Here is a 24,296-nt window from a genome sequence, read left to right as displayed (position 1 = left end):
TTGTTTCCCTAGAGTTTCCTTTTACGTTATACTTGCTAAACATGGAGCTCTACTTTCTTTGATATTTCGCTGACTGGAGATTTCACAGTTGATAGTTTTTAAGTCATGATGTAGGACGAGCGCCAGTATTTTGAATTTTTGTCATCTATAGATGCACCTTGTTGTGCTACAAAGAAAAAGTAAAAGGATCGATTGAAAAAAGTTCAGAATTATGCAATTGAACCATAATTCTCAATAAATAAAATTATATTTTAATCTACAGCATTCAAAAGAAGAAATTCATTAAATATTACTTTGAATTGTTGTATCTTTAATTTTTTTATGTAATTATTAGATAGCTTAATTAAATATTACTTTGTAGGTGGGATACCATTGCACAAAAGTAAAATTTTCTCACAAAAATTATAGAAAATGAATTGATCAAAATTTGAAATTTTAGTGGTTTTAAGAAATTCTCACTCAATATGCCCTACATGAAGGTTGTTGTTGTCCAATCTAATTACACCCAATTAGCAACTCATGTAATAAGAAGAATTTTTTGGAAAATTATTATTATTTTTATTATATTTCAAGGAATTGTACTAGAATATTGGATTTAAAATTTTTATTTACCTGAATAATGACTTTTTAAACTTTTTCCCAAATTATCTGATTTCAACCTTTGGAATCCTCATACGATCCGTCAACTTCCCACATAGTAAAGCTTGTCCATATAGCACCATGCCAGCCCATCCTTTAAAACCTAAAATTCCTCCTTTCCCCATTATCTTTCCTCTTTCCTCTTTCCTCAATGGACATGCTGATGTGGCGCCATTTAGACAAGCTCTGTTGACATGGGCAAATATAAAAAAACTAAAGAAGAAAAAATTAAAGGAAAAATACAAAAATAATAAAATTTAAAATACAAAAGGGAAAATAAGGATTATAAAAAAAGTAAAAAATGAAATAATAATAAAAATTGAACATAGAAAAAAATAATAATGGTAGGAAAAGTAATTAGTCATTAAAATAAAAAATAACTAATAAAACTAAAAAAATTATTTGAATCAATTAATAATGAAATATTATTTAATTATATAAATAGAAAATGTTATATTAATTAATTAATTAAGTAAGTCCTGCATGTTTGATTAAATAGTTGATTAGTTATATAATTAATTATATCAATTGGCTAGTTAATTACCACAAATCATCATGTAATTGATTATTTTCTTACCAAATCAGTAATTATTCAATCAGTAAATGTATTAAATATAAATTAATCAACTACTATTAGTTGCAGTCAAATAGTAAATTATTCTAGTTCTTCATACCAACTCCATTGGAATGTGTTCCATTACTTAAATAATTATGTAATTACTTCCTATTCAATTAAATAATTGATTATTTATTACATTAAATAGGTCAATTGGCCAATTTACTACCACAAATCATGGGTTTTTAATTATTTTCTTACCTAATCAATACTTATTTAATTAGTAAATATATTATTCTAATTAACTAGTATCAGCAATCATCAAATAGTATGTCATTGTGGTTCTTATAGACTCCATTAATCCTACAAAACAAATTAATTAGTTAATTATATAATAAGAATGTGTTCACTTAATTAGATAATTAAGTAATTACTACCTATTCGATTAAATAATTGAGTAGTTATTACATTAAATAAGAAATCTTACATAAGAAATCTTTTGATTCTATCAGTTTTCTGTAATAGTGATTTACTTTGTTTCGTATTAGGAGTTCTATTCAAGTTTTAAGTGGATAGGTTTAATTTTATTTTGATTTTGTGAGTTGTCTCTATTATAAATAGAGAAACAATGTACTCATTATACAATCAATTAATTTTTTCTCTCTCTTAATATTTTAAGAATCAATTCCTATGCGTAATATTTTTAATGACTCAAATAAAACAAATAGCAAATAAAACATAGTATAAAACTAAGATATCTAATTATAACTTCATAACATGAACTAAAAGCATGGTTCTCCTCATTTGTGCTAATGTAACTCATGACATTACCAGAGGATTTCATGAAGAACAACAAATAGTATAACCAAAAATGTGTCAGTACTTTATCATCTTGAGTCTAATAAGTTAATCTTATAAAAAAGAAATATAACATGAGATGAAAAGCAGATATGAAAGAGTCATATATGACCAACCAAGAGAAAATGTTATGACTTTGCTAATGAAAGAGTCATATATGTCAGTGCTATGTCATAGAAGAAGATGACCAACAAAGAGCTGATAAGGAGAGTGACAATGGGTAGAACCAAGAGAGATTGCCAAGTAGTTTATGAATAGGCTTGTTGAAAATCAATAAACATTGGGATCAGGCGATTTTTGAAGATGTAGGCAATATACTACTATCTCACTTTGAAGCAAAGTAGTCAGTACAAAAACAATCATAATTTGTTGCTTTTTTTGTGATCTCTTTGACAATGAGTGGCCGAGGGACATTATACATGCATAGAGAATCCATTTTTAAAAGATTTTTGGCGTGAAAAAATTTAGGTCGGTTAGGCATTTGGGTGATAAATAAACCCCCAAAAGGGTCATCATTCAATTCCCCGAAGGTTTCCTCATGTACTCACTTGTTCTTTTCGACATTTTTGAAACCTTTGCTTCTGTTGATGAGTGCTTTATTCTGGTTGACATCACATATGGGGCATGCTGCTGTGTGGATAATTTTTCTAGATCTTTTGATCCATTACGGGCATAGCTGTTTAGTCCCAATAGATTACACCAAAATCCTTGCTTTATATGTTTTCGTTGAAATAAAAATTGGTGTAGACCATATCATTAATACAATTAAAGCATTTTTTGTGACAAAAAGATTGCAGTGGCAGGGACCATCCAATTCTTAGCAGTTGTGAGAGCTGTTAAATCTGCTTTAGCTGACTTTGGTATTGATATCATTGTTCCACAATCTAAACCTTTGTCTTCAAGGGAAGTGCATCTCCTACAATTCCTAATAGTGGTGCAGTTGATGTTGTTGTATTTGTTGCAGATGGTAGATTCCATCTAGAGGCATTTACGATAGAAATCCCCATATTAGGGCATTTCGTTGTGATCTATATCTCAAAGTTTTCTTCTTGGAAGAATATGATCTCAATGGGATGAAAGAAGCTCAGAAAAAAGCTATATTGAATGCAAGGAAAGCTAAATCCTGGGGTATTGTAGTTGGGACGTTCAGGCGACGGTCCATATATACCTCATGCTTCCAAACCCTGTTGGACAACTTGTTCCCTATATTGACCTGTTCGACCAAGAGATTGAACATTTTGTTGTCTTCTTCGAAGATCCAAATGTCATAATATCGAGCAATTTGTGGTCTTCTTATAGCCATTTATAATCTAAATCCGAGATGGTCCTCATCAAACCAAAAAATAAAATACCAAGTAGTGGATATTTATAACACCTGAATCTCCTCTCCACATGGTAAAATCATTCTATAGCACTTCAATAATTTTCAACAACATTCTACGACATTTCAAAATTAGCCAAACTATTTCCATTGTAGATACACTAAACACTGCAAAAACACACATATCAAGTCCAAATTTACCGAACATCCCTGGTAGAGCACCATATGATTTCACAGTCACTACAAACTGTACCTCGTCAGTGATGGGAGTCGGGTTTCGTTGGGTAATGGACGCCTTTGTAGGCGACTCAACATTGTTTGAACTGGACTCAACACCCTAAACCCTATTAACCCTAAACCCTAATTCTAGAACCAGAACCTAAATCCTAAACCCTAACATTAAAACCCCTAAAAGCACTAAAACCCAAACACTGAGAACCCTAAAAATACAATAAACCCTAAACCTAAACCCTAAAATACCAAGCACCAAACTCTAAAGACACTAAACCCTAACCCTAATCCAGAAATTAAACCCTATGAAGACAAAATTGAACCATAAACCTCAACCTAAATCCCACAATTAAGCAACAATTAATACACATTACGCACAAAAATTAAAATTAAATCAAATACAACACTAAAATGATAAAAAAAGTCAGGGTATAGGCATACCTTCTTAAATTTTTGGAAAACCGTAGTTGAAGGGTGAAATCAAAGTCGAATCGAAGTAGAATTGAACAAATCAACGGCGAAATATAAAAAATCAAAGAAAATTGAAATTGAAATGGGGGAAAATCAAACGAAATCAGGAGGTATTTTGGGCGAAGAGAGAATAGCTACAGGGAGAAGGGAGTGGGAGGCCGAGAGGATGTTCGCAACGAGAGGGAGAAGGGAGAAGGGAGATGGAGGATGAGAGCGAGGAAAACAATTTCGGAGGAAGAAGAGACTAGAGAAGAATTAGACCGAGAGAGGGAAGAGTGCAGAAGAGAGATTGAAATGAAAAAATTCGACGAGGGTTCAAGGCATCCCACTCTCTTCATCCGGATGATTCTCAAGATTCTACAGAATCCGAATTCCCAAAATTAAACCGTAGAGATGATTTTTGGGTTCCTCTGATTCATCAACATGAATCATGCGCTAGTGTTCCACTAACAATATCAGCAGATGAACTGAGTAATGTGGTTGAAGTTCATCTCCTGCGTGAGTTGACTAACCCCTCCTATTAGAACTGATGTCAATTACTTTGTGTGTTGTTTTCCGAAGAGTGAGCACAAAGGTGATCTGAAATTTGTCAGCATTAGCATCATTTATGCTGAAAATTCAATCTTCTTCATATCTAAAAACTATTTTCTGATCTGATGGGTTAGTTCATTGGAGAAAGAGAATAGAAACTGATTATTATTACATTAACTAAAATTACAAAAATGTTTTAGCTTGCATATCTTACTCAGAAGTTTTTCTTTCAACCACATTTATCAAAATGCCAAATTTTATTGATCACACCCGTTTGTGTTACCATCTCCATCCTACCAATCCCTTGGCTTCCCTCTTCCCCCGTGTTTTGTCGGTCTTTTCCACATTCTTTCCATAAAATAAAATAAAAAATTAAAATCTTGAGAAAAAATCAAGATATTAAAAATTTTAAAAATACTATGTCATTAGATCAAAGAAATAAAACGTTCTCAGGCCATGTCAAAACTTAACCGAACTACATTAACAATGGAAAACAAAACAAAATCGTAGTTTTTTCCCTCTTCTCTTCTACCAGAACATTTCAAACTGTTAAAAAAGAAGACAAACTATATATACCAATACGTTTTGTTGCCCTAACCTCAATATTATGAGGGAGAAATTAAATGGTGGCAAAGGAAAAAAGGGTAAAAAGGGGGGTGCAACAAGAGTACTTCTTAGGAGGTCACCCATCCAAGTACAACAATCGCCAAAACACGTTTAACTTCGGAGTTTTGATGGGATTCAATGCATTAGTGTTGGTATGATCGCACCCGTTCGTGTTTCCCTCTCCATCCTACCAATCCCTTCCCCAGCTTCCCTCTCCCCCCATATTTTGTTGGCCTTTTCCATATTCCCTCCATAAAATAAAATTAAAAATTAAAATCTTCAACAAAAATCAGGATATAAAAAATTATAAGTGTTTTGTCGTTGGCTTAAAGAATAAAGCATTCATCGACCGTGTTGAAATTGAACAAAACCACATTAATAACGGAAAATAAAACAAAATTGTACTTTTTTTTTCTTTTTTCCCATCTTCTCTTCTACCCAAATGTTTCAAATTGTTAAAAAAGGAAACAAACTATATATACAAATATGTTTTGCCGCCCTAACAATAGCATTGCGAGGGAGAAATTAGTTGGTGGCAAAGGAAAAATGGGGAAAAAGGGGTGCTACACGAGGACTTCCTAAGAGGTCAACCATCCTAGTACAAGTCTCATCCAAGCGCGCTTAACTTCTGAGGTCTGATGGGATCTGGTGCATTGGTGCTAGTATGATCGCACTCGTTGTTGTTACCCTCTCCATCCTGCCAATCCCTTCCTCGACTTCACAATCCCCCCGTGTTCTGTCGGTCATTTCCACATTCCCTACATAAAATAAAATATAAATTATAATCTTATGCAAAAATCGAGATATAAAAAATAAAATAGGAGTGCTATGTTGTTGGATTAAAGAATAAAACATTCACCGTCCGTGTCGAAAGTGTAGCCAACTGCATTAATAAAGGAAAACTAAACAAAATCATTCTTTTTTTTTCTTTTTTTCCCCCCTTCTTTTCTACCCGAAAGTTTCAAACCGTCAAAAAAAATATATATATATATATACAAATATGTTTTGTCACCCCTAACCGCAGCATTGTGAGGGAGAAATTAGCTGATGGCAGTGGAAAATAGGGCAAAAAGGGGTGCAACACGAGGACTTCACAGGAAGTCACCCATCCTAATTATATAACTAGAATGTGTTTAATTAATTAGATAAGTAAGTTATTACTACTTTTCTATTAAATAATCGATTAGTTATTACATTAAATATGTCAATTGGCCGATTAATTGGCAGAAATAATTGGGTATTTAATTATTTCTTACTTAATCAGTAATTATATGATTAATAAATACATAATGTCATTAATTAATTAGTATTAGATATGATCAAGATAGTTATGTATTACATTAAATGTGTTATTTAATTAATCAAAACCCAACCCTTGCCCCCCACCTAGGCATGGGTGAGGATGTAGCTGAGGTGCGTGGGTGCGCCGAATAGGCAAGGCACGTGTGTAGGAGAGTGGCGCGCGTGCATTCAAGTTGTAGAGGCTGGCTATCAATTTCTTTGTCTCATTTAAAATTTAAAATTTTAACTCGGATCGATTCAAATGCTCTTGAATTATATTTTATGAGCTTCTTTAGGCATTTGTGATAATGCCAAGTTTGAATTTAAATAAAGGGGTAAACCTTGTACTTAGGTGGGAAGATCATACTGATCCATGTAAGATGAAGGGATAAGGATTCTTATCCCTAGTTTGCATATAAGTAGGCTTTGTACCCACGAGTGTAAACCATCTTCATTTTATGCAAAGAAGTTTCCCTTATTTTCAAAGGTCTTTTTTTTGTTCTTTTCAAACTTCTTGTATTTTTTTAATTTCATATTTTTTATCACTTTAGAGCACTGGCTATACTTCCACTACCTACATAGAACAAGAGTGCGCCCAACAGTCAGAGTAAGTTAAGCTTTTTTATTCACCAAAGTAGTATATTTTTGTGAGCTACCATTAAAATAGTTAATACACTTTCTTTTTTTCATGCACAAAAATTGGGCTTGTCTGCATTTGAAATTGAAAGGAGTCTTTTTTCAAACATAGACCATTTTGAAAGGAATATGAAGTTTTATCGTTTGGCTGGAGTGACGCTTCCTTCTCTCATATTTGCTATGTACAATTGGGGCCTCTTTAAAAGGAAAGGGTCACTTAATGGAGAGAAGTAGAAGGAGAAGTTCAAAAGAAGAGGTGTTGAGAAGTAGTGGTGGTAAATTTGTTTTTTTAAAAATAAAGAACATCTAAGTATGGAGGAGGATAGTAGATGAAAATTTCTTTTCATGCAAAAGTTAGCAGCTCCAATTTGAGGGGAGTGTTGCAGACGCAAAATGGAAGAGTCTAATATGATTTTCATGGTAAAGGAATCTCATGGTTAAAGAATTAGTAGGACAAAGTGTTATTTGAGTCTCATGGGATAGAATCTTACATAAGAAATCTATTGATTTTATCAGTATTCTGTAATATTGATTTACTTTGTTTCGTATTAGGAGTTCTATTCAAGTTGTAAGTGGAACATGGGTAGGTTTAATTTTATTTTGATTCTGTGAGTTTTCTCTATTATAAATAGAGAAACAATGTACTCATTATACAATCAATTAATTGTTTTCTTTCTTAATATTTTACGAATCAATTCCTATGCCTAATATTATTAATTACTCAAATAAAACAATAGAAAATAAAACATAGCATAAAAATAAGATATCCAATTATAACTTCATAACATGAACTAAAAGCATGGTTCTCCTCATTTGTGCTAAAGTAACTCATGACATTACCAGAGGATTTCATAAAGAACAACAAATTGAATAACCTAAAATGTGTCAGTTCTTTATCAACTTGAGTCTAATAAGTTAATCTTATAAAAAAGAAATAGAACATGAGATGAAGAGCTGCTATGAAAGAGTCATATATGACCAACCAAGAGAAAATGTGATGACTTTCCTAATGAAAGAGTCTTATATGTCGGTGCTATTTAATAGAAGAAATGACCAACAAAGAGCTTAATTATTACCATTCAGAGGAATAATATTGGAGGAATCAAAATTTGGAACAGATAAAGTTTGAAGAATTACAAAATAAACAACAAAGCTTACTAAAACATGCAATGGAACCAAAAATTGAATATTTACCCACGTAAATAAATTTAAACAAATAAATCAATATGTGAGTAGGCTTAGATTATAACACATAAACGATTGATATCACTTTATAATGGCATCATAAATTTATCTCTAAAGAAATTTTCTATTGTTGCAGATGACTAAAAAGTTTTTTTAAATGTTTCTATCCAATCCAAATTAACCACTTAAATATAACAATTACCACGTGAGGTTAAATTATTAGATTCCATGGATATTCACAAATCTGTATGTCATTAACTTTATGTGACTAAACTTAATGTCACTAGACATTTTTCATAATTAAGAATGTTGTGGTTATTACTTAATTATTCAAATGTAAACCAAAATATGACATCAAAATAATTGACTAAAATTTATGCCAATTATTAATTTCTATATTTAGGTCAATCATAATATGCATAGAAGATTAAGTATGCATAAACCCAAAATAAATTTTTATACAGATAAAAATTAACTAACACTTGCATATTAAACATTCATATATGCATATCCAATTTTTTAATCCATATGCGCTAAAATGAAAAGGAATGAAAACTAAAATATTCTATTTTTCCTGTTATTTATATATGAATTAAATGTATCCAACAATAACATTGGGCTTGGATGGGTCGTGAGCATGTTTGGTGCTCTTGCGCGTACAGTGGTGCGGGACAACCGGAGAGCACGATGTTGTGCTCCTGGCCTTGGCTGCACTCCAATGAGAGCACGGAACACCGGCTCACACAACACGGGTCTCTGCTCTGTTCGTTCGCGCTGCTCTCAACTGCTCACAGCCAGACGTCTCGTCCATTTGGGACTCTACTCACCATCCCCACACCACCGTCTCCTTCCTCTGGTGCCCTTGTCGCTGGTGTGCGTCCGACGAGCACAACACGTCGGTGTACACAGGCTTCCTTTACAGCGTCTCTCTCTCGGTGCTCTGTGACTACTCCTCTCAGCTGTGCTTTGACGTATTGTCTGGTGTTCATTGCCACCCATCGAAGCAACGTCTCTCGACCAAGAATCAATTGTGCGCAATGCCGGTCTCCAGGCGACTGGAAGTGAGGAACGGGACCAACCGGGAGTCGGGAAGAAAATGCACACAAAATTTTGATAAATCGACACCAACGCACACAACGAGCCCCGTCGTTCATCTCCCCACGTTGATGATCCCCTCTGCAGACCCGAACGACAGTTGATGGCTGGCTATGGGCATTTTCTTCCCACGGGCGCATCTGTTCCCACTAACATGCTGGCACCTCCAGTGCACTAAGCAAAACCTACTCTGGCGCACCAGTGCAGTCATCTTGTTTGGCCGGGGACGCTGTTCAGAAACATCACTGCCTCTCCTAGACGCTATCTAGTCGGGGAGCTCCAGCGTGATTGAGATTCGCTAGGCACACAACATATTGTCAGTCGCACGTGCCACCACTGGCTATCGAAGAAGCGCGGGGCTCATAAGGCCTCATCTTAAGTCTACATCCTCCTGTACTCGAAAACGACACGTAAATTTTAATTTTTTTTATGGCAGAATAAAAACATAGACAACATTTAACAAAAAAAAATAATAGAATTTTAATCAAGATGAAAGATTCCAAATGTAAATCAGAATTTCTAAAACAATATAAAATTCATAAAAATAAAATCGGAAACCCAAGATGCATACCTTCAATCATGGTAGACAAAATTCCAAGAATTTGCAGAGGAATGTCTTGTTTATCCAAACTCCCATTGACAGATAAAACTCAGGCTTATTTCTTGTCCAAATCCCATTTAACGTACAATCCAAACTCAGGCTCACTATCCTTTTATCTATGGGAAACTACCTAATAATGGGTTAAACCTAAAAAAGGGAAACAACTATCAAAGGAGTCATGGGCCATTCTGAAAGGAGGAAGCGGAGGAAGAGTCATGAGATGCTTGGTAATGAGATTGTAGAGATAGTAACTGAGCTTGAGATTAGTGTGGATTTTCTTGCACTAGAAGATGACAACCCATATTCTTGACGTTGTGATGTGAAGGGAAGACGAGGGAGTCTTGGAGTGTGAGTGCTCCTTTTTCGTCCAAGCAACAAAACATACATTCACATATGAAGCCATAGTCGTAGTATTTTTGATAGACGAAACCGATGTCAATTGATTTGGTAGTGAAAGAAGGTAACTTTCTTGATCATATTCTGCCATTTCTCTAAAATAGCTTCACACTTGAGCTGTCATTTCTTGGGCAGATGTGAAAGAATTTCAAGTGAGATGTCTTTGTTGAGGACTGTGGAGCCTGGTCCATTGCACACAACTCTGTTGTCGAAACAGAGACGATGTGTGAACAGAGTCCCTCATAGGAAGACTTCGTGTCTATTGCCAAAACAAGGACATTGCGCGTAGAGAGTCTTGCATTTCATTGTTTGTTCATTATTGAGAACAATCATAATTTGTCGTATTTTTTGTGATCTCTCGTTTGCTTAGACAAAGAGGGGACGAGGGCACATAGTATACATTGTGAAAAGATTTTTGGCGGGGAAAAGGTACGTCTATTAGGCACTTTGGGCGGTCAACCGGGAATGGCAGGTCTCCTTACTGTTGGCAAACCACGCGTGCTCTTTTGTGAATTGCGTGGAGACTTGCGAGTGGGGATGGAAACTGGAAAGTTGCAAAAAAGTATAGAAAAGGCAAGATTTAACTGGCACTCTATTGGCACGACATCGTTGTCATTGCCACTGTCGGAGCTATTGTACGACGCTGCTGCCGTCATCGTTGCTGGTGTTGTAGGGTAGGACTTCGACTCTGTTTCTGAAATAGAAATAGAGTATGAAACAGAATCTCTCGGCAGAAGAGAGACTCAAGAAGAACGACGATGTTGCCGTCATCGTTGCTGGAGTTAATATTTGTTGCAGTTGCCGTTATTGGTGCTGTTGTTTGATGTTGCTGTCGGAAGAACAAAGTCTGGGACTTACCGGAACAAAGAGGTTTACGGCATTCCCTCGAGATTTTGTATCGGTACATATGTGTGCACTAGGAAGACAAAGCGGGGAGAGGTTTCGATCTCCCCGAAACTCGTTGAGACGACAAAGAGAGAAGACTCTCTCGGGTTGTATTTCTGGTGTGAGAAACAAACTGTATTGTGATTCTTCAACTGATCTATAAAATCCTCTAAAGCTCCCGTGGACGTAGGCAATTTTTTGAACCACATAAAATATTTTTTTGTGCATGATTACTTGTTACTTGTCTTGTTGTCATCGACGATTTTTTCCTAACAATTGGTATCAGAGCCGGAAGATTATAAGAAGTAAGAATGTGATCTTCAATGAGAAGATTGTGTATAAGGACAAGTCCAGTACAGTTGCTGAAGCAACTCCTCAGGAGTCTAACTTTGTCAGACTGGATGGCCTACCAGAGGCCATAGTGTAGTGTAGAGATGCGAGTGACGAGGAGAGTCGGTCTAGTGCTCCCACTCCTATTATTCTGCAGTCAAATCCAGAGTTGTCCACTCCTATAGCTGCAGTTCACAAATCAGTAAGGACTAATCGTCCTCCACAATGTTTCTCACCTACTTTGAATTATATTTTGTTGACAGATGGTGGAGAACCACAGAGTTATGAAGAAACCTTGCAAGGTGAATATTCTAGCAAGTGGGAGCTGGCCATGAAGGATCAGATGGATTCCTTGTTAGGGAATCAGATATGGGAGTTGACAAAACCTGCACTAGGGAAGAACCCTATTGATATGTTGACAAAGGGTGTTACTCCTGAGAAATTGAAGTTGTGCGCAGCTTCAGTTGGGCTTCTAGAATGAAGACAGGGGCAATGAGTTGCAGAGGTGGAGGATATCATGTTTGAGGAAGAGGGCGATCCAGTTGGTGTACCAGTCTCCAAGTGGGAGAATTGTTGAGGACTATGGAGCCTGGTCCACTGCACATGACTCTGTTACCAAATCAGAGACGGTGTGCGAATAGAGTCCCTCGGCATGAAGACTTCATCTATGTTGCCGAAACAAAGACGTTGCGCATAGAGAGTCTCTGGAGGAAATTGCGACTCTGTTTGGGAAATAAAAACCCTCACAGGGTCAGGGTAAAAAACCAAGAGCGATAGAGGATCTCACAAAAAAACAGATAGGGGTTTTTGGGAGACCTTCAGGCGACGCCATGGTCAGGAGAAAGAGTGGTTAGAGGCTTGACGCCATTGCCATCACCATTGTCGGAGCTGCAGTACGACGCCGCTACCGTCACCATTGCTAGTGCTGTACGACAAGACTTCGATTCTGTTTATGAAACAAAAACAAAGTACGAAAGAGAGTCTCTCAGTAGAAAGAGAGACTCGAGAAGAACTACGATGTTGTAGTCATCGTAACAAGAGTAACTGTTTGTTGCCATTGCCGTCGCCGGTACTGGTGCAGTTGTTCAACACTGCTGTCAGAAAAACAGAGTCTGGGACTTACCGGAACAAATAGGTTTACGGAACTCCTTCAGGATTTCGTATCAGTGCCTGTGTGTGTGCCAGGAAGAAGAAGCAGGGAGAAGTTTCGGTCTCGCCGAAAGTCGTTGAGACGAAATAGAGAGAAGACTCTCTCGGGTTGTATTTCTAGTGTGAGAAACAGACTGTATTGTGATTCTTCAACTTCTCTATAAAATCTTCTACATCTCCCATGGATGTAGGCCATTTGCAGAACCACGTAAAATATTGTGTCGTGCATGATTACTTGTTACTTGTCTTGTTGTCATCGACGATTTTTCCCTACTAGTTTTCGGGCAAGCTGACCTCCATTAAAACAATATAAGAGTAGTAGGTCGATCCCCAAGAAGCAAGAATAGAGCAAGATCTGACAACAAAGATGGAAAACGTGGACTAAAGGAGGATGGTATTATCCGGCAATTCTACAAGGCAGAAGAGAGCAAGTCCTACCTCAGTTATATATAAACCAAAGCGGCTACCTATTCTAGTCTGATTTGGAATCCTTGTTTCCCTAGAGTTTCCTTTTACGTAATACTTGCTAAACATGGAGCTCTACTTTCCTTCCTTGATATTTCGCTGGTTGGAGATTTCATAGTTGATAGTTTTTAAGTCATGATGTAGTACTAGCGCCAGTATTTTGAATTTTTGTCATCTATTGATGCACCTTGTTGTGCTATGGAGAAAAAGTTAAAGGATCGATTGAAAAAAGTTTAGAATTATGCAATTGAAACATAAATCTCAATAACTAAAATTATATTTTAATCTTCAACATGCAAAAGAAGAAATTCATTAAATATTACTTTGAATTGTTATAGCTTTAAAAATTTTATGTAATTGTTAGATAGATTAATTAAATATTACTTTATAGGTGGGGTACCATTGCACAAAAGTAAAATTTTCTCAAAAAAATTATAGAAATTGAATTGATCAAAATTTTAAATTTTAGTGGTTTTAAGAAATTCTCACTCAATATGCCCTACATGAAGGTTGTTGTTGTCCAATCTAATTACACCCAATTAGCAACTCATGTAATAAGAAGGATTTTGTGGAAAATTATTATTATTTTTATTATATTTCAAGGAATTGTACTCGAATATTGGATTTCAAATTTTTATTTACCTGAATAATGAATTTTTAAACTTATTTCCCAAATTATCTGATTTCAACCATTGGAATCCTCATGCGATTCATCAACTTCCTACGTTAGTAAAACTTGTCCATATAGCACCATGCCAGCCCATCCTTTAAAACCTAAAATTTTTCCTTTGCCATTAAAACCCAAAATTCCTCCTTTCCCCATTAAAACCAAAATTTGCACACATAGGACAGGTTTTATAGAAATTTTGTGAAGTAAAGGTCTTATAGAAGAATTCTAAGTTCTGTAAGTAAAGCATATTGGTTCATGCTGTATTTTTTACTCTTCAAGTATTTTGTTTGTTCCAATTCACTTCTCATTGTTTTCTCTGGAAAAGGTGAGTCTGCCAATGATAACTGTCATGACTTTCTTGGAAATCTTCTTTCACGTAGCTTGCTAATCAGATGGAACCCGACACTGTTCTTTCCTCCAAAAACCCGAGACCCCCTCCTAAGCGTTTGTTTCTTCAGAAATCAAGTCCCTGATTCGATTCTTAACAATCCTTCCCTCAATACTGTAGTTTCCCTGCTCCCCTCAAATTATAACTTCAAAATTCATAAATCAATATGGTGAATTGTATCTTCCGGCACCAAAAGGGTCGCCCTTCAATTCATCGTTGGTCTCCTCATGTTTTCACTTGTTCTTTCCGACATTTTTGAAACCTTTGCTTCTGTTGATGAGTGCATTATTCTAGTTGACGTCACATATGGGGTATGCTGCTGTGTGGATGATTTTTCTGGATGTTTTGATCCATTACGGGCATAGCTATTTAGTCCCAATAGATTACACCAAAATCCCTGCTTGATATGTTTTCGTTGAAATAAAAATTGAGGTAGACCATATCATTAATACAATTAAAGCTTCTTTTTTTTTGACAAAAAGATTGCAGTGGCATGGACCATCCAATTCTCAGCAGTTGGGAGAGCCGTTAAATCTGCTTTAGCTGACTCTAGTATTGATATTATTGTTCCACAGTCTAAACCTTTGTCTTCAGCGGAAGTGCATCTACTACATGTCCTAATAGTGTTGCAGTTGATGTTGTTGTATTAGTTGCAGATGGTAGATTCCATCTAGAGGCATTTATGATAGCAAACCCCCATATTAGGGCATTTCGATATGATCCATATCTCAAAGTTTTCTTCTTGGAAGAATATGATCTCAATGGGATGAAAGAAGCTCAGAAAAAAGAAATATTGAATGCAAGGAAAGCTAAGTCCTGGGGTATTGTGGTTGGGACGTTCGGGCGACAGTCCATATATACCTCATGCTTCCAAACCCTGTTGGGCAACCTATTCCCTATATTCACCTGTTTGACCATGAGATCGAGCATTTTGTTGTCTTCTTCGAAGATCACAATGTTATAATATTGAGCAATTTGTGGTCTTCTTACAACCATTTATAATCTAAATCTGAGATGGTCCTCATCAAACCACAAAAAGTAAAATACCATGTGGTGGAAATTTAAACACCTGAATCTCCTCTCCACATGGCAAAATCATTCTACATCACTTCAAAAATTTTCAACAACATTCTAAAACATTTGAAGATTAACCAAACTATTTCCATTGTAGATAAACTAAACAGTGCAAAAACACAGAGGGGGGTTGGGTTTCGTTGGCTTATGGACGCCTGTGTAGGCGACTCAGCATTGTTTGAACTGGACTCAACACCCCAAACCCTAAACCCTGTTGACCCTAAACCCTAATTCTAGAACCAAAACCTAACCTTAAAAAACCCTAAAAGCCCTAAATCCTAAAAACTGAGAACCCTAAAAAAATTTTAAAAAAAACCTAAACCCTAAAAATACAATAAACCCTAACCCTAATCCTGAAATTAAACCCTACGAAGACAAAATTGAACCATAAACCCTAACCCTAAATCCCACAATTAAGCAACAATTAATACACATTACATACAAAATTTAAAATTAAATCAAATACAACACTAAATTAATAAACAAAGTCAGGGTATAGGCATACCTTCTTAAATTTGGGGAAAACCGTAGTCGAAGGGTGAAATCGAAGCCGAATCGAAGTAGAATTGAAGAAAGTGACGCTGAAATGTCAAAAATCAAAGAAAATCAAAATTGAAATGGGGGAAATCAAACGAAATCGGGAGGTATTTTGGGCAAAGAGAGAATAGCTACAGGGAGAAGGGAGTGGGAGGCTGAGAGGATGTTCACAACGAGAGGGAGAAGGGAGAAGGGAGATGGAGGACGAGAGGTAGGAAAAAAATTTCGGAGGAAGAAGAGACGAGAGAAGAATTAGACCGAGAGAGGGAAGAGTGCAGAAGAGAGACTGAAAAGAAAAAAATTGATGAGGGTTCGAGGCATCTTGCCCGCTTCATCCAAATGATTGTCAATATATTGCGGAATCCAGATTCTTGAAATTAAACTGTAGAGATGATTTTTGGGTTCTTTTGATTCATCAACAAGAATCATGCGCTGGTGCTCCACTAACGATGTCAGGTGATGAACTGAGTAATGCGGCTGAAGTTCATCACCTGCGTGAGTTGACTAACCTCTCCTATTAGAACTGAAGTCAATTACTTTGTGTGTTGTTTTCCTAGAGTGAGCACAAAGGTGATCTGAAATTACTCAGCATTAACATCATATATGCTGAAAATTCAATCTTCTTCATGTCTAAAAACTATTTTATGAGTTGATGGGTTAGTTCATTGGAAAAAGAGAATAGAAACTGATTCTTATTACATTAACTGAAATTCCAAAAATGTTTTAGCTTGCTTATCTTACTCAAATTTTTTTCTTTCTACCACATTTATCAAAATGCCAAATTTTATTGATCGCACCCGTTTGTGTTACCCTCTCCATCCTACTAATCCCTTCTCTGGCTTCCCTCTTCCCCCGTGTTCTATCAGTCTTTTCCACATTCTTTCCATAAAATAAAATAAAAAATTAAAATCTTAAGAAAAAATCGAGATATAAAAAATTAAAAAGGAGCGCTATATGATTGGATTAAAGAAATAAAACGTTCTTTAGCCGTGTCAAAACTTAACCGAACTACATTAATAATGGAAAACAAAACAAAATCGTAGTTTTTTCCCTCATCTCTTCTACGCGAACATTTCGAACCGTTAAAAAAGAAAACAAACTATATATAAAAATACGTTTTGTTGCCCTTAACCGCAGCATTACGACGGAGAAATTAGCAGGTGGCAAAGGAAAAAAGGGTAAAAATGGGTGCAACAAGAGGACTTCTTAGGAGGTCACCCATCCAAGTACTGCAGTCGCCAAAGCACATTTAACTACGGAGTTTTGATGGGATTCAGTGCATTAGTGTTGGTATGATCGCACCCGTTTGTGTTTCCCTCTCCATCCTACCAATCCCTTCCCCAGTTTCCCCCTCCCCCCGTATTTTTTCGGTCTTTTCCACATTTCCCTACATAAAATATAATAAAAAATTAAAATCTTCAGCAAAAATCAGGACATAAAAAATTAAAAGCGTTATGTCGTTGGCTTAAAGAATAAAACATTCATCGTCCGTGTTGAAACTGAACAAAACTACAATATTAACGGAAACCAAAACAAAATAGTACTTTGTTTATTTTCTCCCCCTCTTCTGTTCTACCCAAATGTTTTGAATCGTTAAAAAATAAAACAAACTATATATACAAATATGTTTTGCCACCCCTAATCGTAGCATTACGAGGGAGAAATTAGCTAGTGGCAAAGGAAAAATGGGAAAAAACGGGTACTACACGAGGACTGCCTAGGAGGTCAACCATCCTAGGTCTAGTCTCATCCAAGCGCACTTAACTTCTGAGGTCTGATGGGATCTGGTGCATTGGTGTTAGTATGTTCGCACTCGTTTGTGTTACCCTCTCCATGCTACCAATCCCTTCTCCGGCTTCACTATACCCCCGTGTTCTATCGGTCTTTTCCACATTCCCTACATAAAATAAAATAAAAAATATAATCTTATGCAAAAATTGAGATGTAAAAAATAAAAAAAGGAGTGCCATTTTGTTGGGTTAAAGAATAAAACATTGATCGTCTGTGTCGAAAGTGTAGTGAACTGCATTAATAAAGAAAAACTAAACAAAATCATACTTTTTTATTTTTTTCCCCTCTTCTCTTCTACACAAAAGTTTCAAACCGTTAAAAAAGAAAATAAATTATATATACAAATGTGTTTTGTCACCCCCTAAACACAGCAATGCGATGGAGAAATTAGCTGGTGGCAATGAAAAATAGGGCAAAAAGAGGTGCAACACGAAGACTTCTCAGGAAGTCACCCATCCTAATTATATAACTAGAATGTGTTTGATTAATTAGATAAGTAAGTTATTACTACTTTTTCTATTAAATAATTGATTATTTATTACATTAAATAGGTCACTTGGCCGATTAATTAGCATAAATCATCGGGTATTTAATTATTTCTTACTTAATCAGTAATTATATGATTAGTAAACACAAAATGTCATTAATTAATTAGTATTAGCTATGATCAAGATAGTTATGTATTACATTAAATGTGTTATTTAATTAATCCCGACCCAACCCTTGCCCCCCACCCAGGCGTGGGTGAGGATATAGGTGAGGTGCGTGGGTGAGGCACATAGGCAAGGCACGTGTGTAGGTGAGTGGCACGCATGCATTCAAGCTGTAGAGGTTGGCTATCAATTTCTTTGTCTCGTTTAAAATTTAAATTTTAACTCGGATCGATTCAAATGTTCTTGAATTATATTTTATGAGCTTATTTAGGCATTTGTGCTAATGCCAAGTTTGAATTTAAATAAAGGGGTAAACCTCGTACTTAGGTGGGAAGATCATACTGATCCATGTAAGATGAAGGGATAAGGATTCTTATCCCTAGTTTGCATATAAGTAGGCTTTGTAACCACAAGTGTAAACCTTCTTCATTTTATGCAAAGAAGTTTCCCTTATTTTCAAAGCTCTTTTTTTTTGTTCTTTTAAGTTATTTCTTCTTCATTTGGGAGGCAAATTAGCCTTCTTTCATCATAGTAAGTTAGGCCATATGTTGGGATTCTAGGAGTGTCCATGAGGAAAGATTTTTTGGCTCGAAGGCCATATGAATATGATACTGCAATTAACTCCAACTAATTTTCTAGTTAAACTCCATGGTGCATTCCCCCTTTCTCCAAGGTATATCTCCATTGTATTTAATTTATTATTAAAATTCAAGTAATTTTTTTGGGTCAGTTGTTTAGTCAAACTCTTGTGGCCAACATTTTTAGTCAATTTTGTGCTCCATTAGTTAGTTACTATTTCTGGTTAATTTTTTGTTATCATTCTACTTCTTTTGTCACCTTCTTGGTATAAAGCAATGGTCACTTTTGTTAGTCCTCTAGAAATTCTAGAATTTTGAAATAGGTAATGAAATTTCTTGTATTTTTTTATCACTTCAGAGCACTGGCTATACTTCCTACATGGAACAAGAGTGCACCCAATAGTCAGAGTGAGTTAAGTTTTTTTATTCACCTAAGTAGTATATTTTTGTGAGCTACCATTAAAATTGTGAATACTCTTTCTTTCTTTCATGCACTAAAATTGGGCATGTCTGCCTTTGAAATTGAAAGGAGTCTTTTTTCAAACATATACCATTTTGAAAGGAATATGGAGTTTTATCATTTGGCTAGAGTGATGCTTTCTTCTCTCATATTTGCTATGTACAATTTGAGCCTCTTTAAAAGGAAAGAGTCATTTAATGGAGAGAACTAGAAGGAGAAGTTCAAAAGAAGAGGTGTTGAGAAGTAGTGGTGGTAAATTTTTTTTTAGAAATAAAGAACATCTAAGTAAGGAGGAGGATAGAGATGAAAATTTCTTTTCATGCGAAGGTTAGGAACTCCAATTTGAGAGGAGTGTTGAAAAAGCAAATATAGAAGAGTCTAATATGATTTTCATGGTAAAGGAGTCTCATGGTGGAAGAATTAGTATGAAAAAGTCTTATTTGAGTCTCATGGGAAAGAATCTTACATAAGAAATCTTTTGATTCTATTAGTTTTTTGTAATAGTGATTTACTTTGTTTCGTATTTGGAGTTTTATTCAAGTTGTAAGTGGAACATGGGTACGTTTAATTTTATTTTGATTCTGTGAGTTTTCTCTATTTTAAATAGAGAAACAATGTACTCATTATACAATCAATTAATTGTTTTCTCTCTTAATATTTTAAGAATCAATTCATATGCCTAATATTTTTAATGACTCAAATAAAGCATAGTATAAAAATAAGATATCCAATTATAACTTCATAACATGAACTAAAAGCATGGTTCTCCTCATTTGTGCTAATTTAACTCATGACATTACCAGAGGATTTCATAAAGAACAACAAATTGAATAACCAAAAACGTGTTAGTACTTTATCAAATAGAGTCTAATATGTTAATCTTATAAAAAAGAAATAGAACATGAGATGAAGAGCTGATATGAAAGAGTCATATATGACCAACCAAGAGAAAATGTGATGACTTTCCTAATGAAAGAGTCATATATGTCAGTGCTATTTAATAGAAGAAATGACCAACAAAGAGCTTAATTATAACCATTCAGAGGAATAATATTGGAGGAATCAAAATTTGGAACATATAAAGTTTGAAGAATAACAAAATAAACAACAATGCTTTCTAAAACATCCAATGGAACAGTAAATTGAATATTTACCCACGTAAATAAATTCAAACAAATAAATCAACATGTGATTAGGCTTAGATTATAACACATAAACAATTTATATCACTTTATAATGGCATCATAAATTTATCTCTAAAGGAATTTTCTATTGTTGTGGGTGACTAACCAATTGTTTTAAATGTTTTTATCCAATCCAAATTAATCACTTAAATATAACAATTACTACGTCAGGTTAAATTATAAGCTTTCCATGGTTATTCTCAAGTTTGTATGTCATTAACTTTATGTGACTAAACTTAATGTCACTAGATATTTTTCTTAATTAAGAATGTTGAGGTTATTACTTAATTATTCAAATGTAAACCAAAATATTACATAAAAATAATTGACTAAAATTTATGCCAATTATTAATTTCTTATATTTAGGTCGATCATAATATGCATAGAAGATTAAGTATGCATAAAAACAAAATAAATTTTTATACAGATAAAAATTAACTAACACATGCATATTAAACATTCATATATGCATTTCCAATTATTTAATCCATATGTACTAAAATGAAAAAGAATGAAAACTAAAATATTCTATTTTTCCTGTTATTTATATATGAATTAAATGTATCCAATGATAACTCTTGGCTTGGATGGGCCATGAGCACATTTTGTGCTCTTGCGCATATAGTGGTGCGGGACAGCCGGCGAGCACGATGTCGTGCTCCAGGCCTTGGCTGCGCTCCAATGAGAGCACGAAACACCGGCGCACAAAGCACAGGTCTCTGCTATGTTCGCTCGTGCTACTCTCAGCTGCTCATAGCCAGGCGTCTCGTTTGTTCGGGACTCTACTCACCATCCCCGCGCCGTCGTCTCCTTCCTCTAGTGCTATTGTCACCGGTGTGCGTCCGACGAGTGCAACACGTTGGTGTACACAGGCTTCCATTACAACGTCTCTCTCTCTGTGCTTTGTGACTGCTCCTCTTGGCTGCACTTCGATGCAAATTCTGGTGTGCATTGCCACCCACTGAAGCAACGTTTCTTGATCGAGAATCAGTTGTGTGCAACGCCGGTCTCCAGATACTGGAAGTGAGGAACGGGACCAACCGGGAGTCGGGAAGAAAATGCGCGCAAAACATCGATGGTTCGACGCCAGCGCACACAATGAGCCCTGTCGTTCGACTCCCCTCATTGACGATCCCCTTTGTAGACCCGAACGACGGCTGATGGCTTGCTGTGGGCATTTTCTTCCCTCGGGAGCATCTGTTCCCACTAACATGTCGGCACCTCCAGCGCACTAAGTGCAACCTACTCTGACGCACCAATGCAGTCATCCTATCAGGCCGGGAACGCTGTTCAGAAACATCATTGCCTCTCTTGGACGCTGTCTAGTAGAGAAGCGCCAACGTGATTGAGATCCAATAGGCACACAATGTATTGACAGTCGCACATGCCACCACTGGCGATCGAAGAAGATTGGGCCTCATAAGGCCTCATCGTAAGGCTACATCCTCCTCTACACGAAAACGACACATAAATTTTTATTTTTTTTACGGCAGAATAAAAACATAGACAACATTTTACAAATATAAATAAATAATGGAATTGTAATCAAGATGAGAGATTCCAAATGAAAATCAGAATTTCTAAAGCAATATAAAATTCATAAAAAGAAAATCGGAAACCCAAGATGCATACCTTCAGTCATGGTAGACAAAATTCCAGGAATTTGCAGAGAAACCCGTTGATGGAGAAAACTCAGGCTTATTTCTAGACCAAATCCCATTTAATGTATAATCCAAACTCAGGCTCACTATCCTTACATCTATGGGAAACTACCTAATAATGGGTTAAACCTAAAAAAGGGAAACAACTATCAAAGGGGTCATGGGCCATTCTGAAAGGAGGAAGTGGAGGAAGAGTCATGAGATACTTGGTAATTGGATTGTAGAGATAGTAACTGAGCTTGAGATTAGTGTGGATTTTCTTGCACTAGAAGATGACCCATTGCATGAACCCATATTCTTGATGTTCTGATGTGAAGGGAAGATGAGGGAGTCTTGAAGCGTGAGTGCTCCTTTGTCATCCAAGCGACAAAACATACATTCACGTATGAAGCCATAGTCATAGTATTTGAGATAGACTAAACCAAAGTCAATTGATTTGCCAGTGAAAGAAGCTAACTTTCTTGATCATATTATGTCATTTCTTTAAAATAGCTTCACACTTGAGCCGTCATTTCTTGGGTAGACGTGAAAAAATTTCAATTGAGATGTCTTTGTTCAGGACTATGGAGTTTGGTCCACTGCACACGACTCTGTTGCCGAAACAGAGATGGTGTACGAACAGAGTCCCTCAACCGAAAGACTTCGTCTCTATTGCCGAAACAGGGACGTTACGTGTAGAGAGTCTCATATTTCATTGTTTGTTCACTATTGAGAATAATCATAATTTGTTTTATTTTTTGTGATTTCTCATTTGCTTAGATAAAGAGGGGCGATGGCACATAGAATACATTTTGAAAAGATTTTTGGCAGAAACAAGGTAGGTATGTTACGCACTTTGGGGCATCGACCGGGACTGGCAAGTCACCTCATTGTTGGCAAACTGCATGTGCTCTTTCGTGAATTGCGTGGTGACTTGCGAGCTGGAGTGGAAACTGGAAAGTGGCAAAAAAGTATAGAAAAGGCAAGATTTAACAGGCACTCTGTTGGCTGGATGCCGTTGCCGTCGCCGATGTTGGAGCTGCTGTGCGATGCTGCTGGCATTGCCATTGCTGGTGCTGTAGGGCGGGACTTCAACTCTATTTCTGAAATAGAAATAGAATACAAAACAGAGTCTCTTGGCATAAAGAGAGACTCAAGAAGAACGACGATGTTGCCTTCGCTGTTGCAGGAGTTACAGTTCGTTGCCATTGCTGTGGTTGTTACCGGTGCTGCTATTCGACGCTGTAGTCGGAAGAACAGAGTCTAGGACTTACTGGAACTGAGAGGTTTACAGAGCTCCCTCAGGATTTCGTATCGGTGCCTGTGTGTGCACCAAGAAGACGAAGTGGGGAGAAGTTTCGGTCTCACCGAAACTCATTGAGACGAAATAGAGAGAAGACTCTCTCGGGTTGTATTTCTGGTGTGAGAAACATACTGTATTGTGATTCTTCAACTGATCTATAAAATCCTATACAGCTCCAGTGGACGTAGGCAATTTTCCGAACCACGTAAAATATTGTGTTGTGCATGATTATTTGTTACTTGTCTTGTTGTCATCAACGATTTTTTCCTAAAAACTGGTATAAGAGCCGAAAGATTATAAGAAGCAAGAATATGATCTTCAATGAGAAGATTGTATACAAGGACAAGTCCAATACAGTTGCTGAAGCAGCTCCTTAGGAGTCCGACTTCGTTAGATTGGATGACCTACCAGAGGCCACAGTGCAGTGTAGAGATGCTAGTGATGGGGAGAGTGGGTCCAGTCTACCCGAAGAGAGTTTAAACACCTTATACTTGGTGTGAGTCCTTCATTTCCCATTACTAGCACTGAGTTTGCAGCTTCTTCCAGCATACCAATTTTCTTGTATGTATCTATCAATATATCAAACACAAGAGGGTTGGATTCTTTACAGTCTTTATAGCTATATAAGATTGAGTTTGCATTAGCATCCACATGTGAATTGCCCAAGTGGGTGGCAATCATTTGCTCTAAGATACCATTTACAGGACCAAACAAACAGGCGTTACATAGATTTACAGCAAGTGTTGGAAAAGAAGTTAATTTTTGCGGGAGACCCATTTGAG

The 24,296-nt window shown here is 36.1% G+C and overlaps 4 pseudogenes; 1 reads left to right on the top strand and 3 right to left on the bottom strand.

Moving 5' to 3' along the window:
- Nucleotides 1-5,260: 5,260 nt before the first annotated feature.
- Nucleotides 5,261-5,379, bottom strand: LOC137943346 (5S ribosomal RNA; annotated as a pseudogene).
- Nucleotides 5,380-5,770: 391 nt separating this feature from the next.
- Nucleotides 5,771-5,889, bottom strand: LOC137943325 (5S ribosomal RNA; annotated as a pseudogene).
- Nucleotides 5,890-14,298: 8,409 nt separating this feature from the next.
- LOC137942914 (uncharacterized) lies at nucleotides 14,299-15,258 on the top strand (annotated as a pseudogene).
- Nucleotides 15,259-17,090: 1,832 nt separating this feature from the next.
- On the bottom strand, nucleotides 17,091-17,209 carry LOC137943333 (5S ribosomal RNA; annotated as a pseudogene).
- Between the last annotated feature and the right edge of the window lie 7,087 nt (nucleotides 17,210-24,296).

Source organism: Aristolochia californica, unplaced genomic scaffold (genome assembly GCF_029961685.1).
Source record: "Aristolochia californica isolate CCGP_79_NKW_82.1479 unplaced genomic scaffold, dmAriCali1.0.hap1 SCAF_10, whole genome shotgun sequence".
NCBI classification, from domain to species: Eukaryota; Viridiplantae; Streptophyta; class Magnoliopsida; order Piperales; family Aristolochiaceae; genus Aristolochia; species Aristolochia californica.
Note: the sequence above shows the minus strand (reverse complement) of the source record. Positions and strands in the feature narration are given on the sequence as shown.